This window comes from Mandrillus leucophaeus, unplaced genomic scaffold (genome assembly GCF_000951045.1).
Source record: "Mandrillus leucophaeus isolate KB7577 unplaced genomic scaffold, Mleu.le_1.0 Scaffold3, whole genome shotgun sequence".
Taxonomy (NCBI): domain Eukaryota; kingdom Metazoa; phylum Chordata; class Mammalia; order Primates; family Cercopithecidae; genus Mandrillus; species Mandrillus leucophaeus.
In genome coordinates, this window is record NW_012103142.1 from 1,101,394 (window position 1) to 1,101,986 (window position 593).

Here is a 593-nt window from a genome sequence, read left to right on the forward strand (position 1 = left end):
CCTCTGTGCGTGCCTTCCCACACCTCCTCCGTCCGGGACTGCGAGGAGTGGGCGGTCGACTCGAGTTCGCAGCCCAGGCCTCCCACACGCCCCTCCCCGCCGTCAGCACCCACCCGCGCGGCAGCGGCGGCTGGCGGGCGGCCGCCCTTTTAAATCCCCGGGCTCATTTGCATGGCCCCGCCCCCTGAGTGACACGGCTGGCGCGGGCGGGCCCGTCCCCCCTGCCCCTGGGTCGCTCTTTTTAAGCTCCCCTGAGCCGGTGCTGCGCTCCTCTAATTGGGACTCCGAGCCGGGGCTATTTCTGGCGCTGGCGCGGCTCCAAGAAGGCGTGAGTTCGCGGCCGCTCCGGTGGCTTCTTTTTTTTATATCTATAATTTAATTAAATTATTTATTTATTGAGGCCGCGCACGGGCCGTGCCCAGCTTCCTGCCCCTCGCCATCCTTCGGGGGAGGGGGAATATTTTTGTCCCCCAGCCTGGCTGTGACACATAAATACCCCGCGGGGGCCTGGGCGGCGAGCACGCGGCGGCGGCGGTCTCTGAGCGCCTCTGCTCTCTCTCCCGGTTTCAGATCCGCATTTGCTACCAGCGGCG

At 65.6% G+C, this 593-nt stretch overlaps 1 protein-coding gene across 4 annotated transcripts in view; it reads left to right on the forward strand.

The window, feature by feature from the left end:
• The first annotated feature begins 237 nt into the window (after positions 1 to 237).
• Positions 238 to 593, forward strand: part of HMGA1 (high mobility group AT-hook 1) — a 19,642-nt gene continuing 19,286 nt past the window's right edge. The window contains exon 1 of one of the 4 annotated variants that reach the window (XM_011986509.1): positions 238 to 328. The gene's annotated coding sequence lies outside the window, so the exon portion shown is untranslated. Of the gene's footprint in view, positions 349 to 593 lie in introns of all 4 variants that reach the window. The other 3 variants (XM_011986505.1, XM_011986506.1, XM_011986511.1) reach the window with 3 other exon arrangements.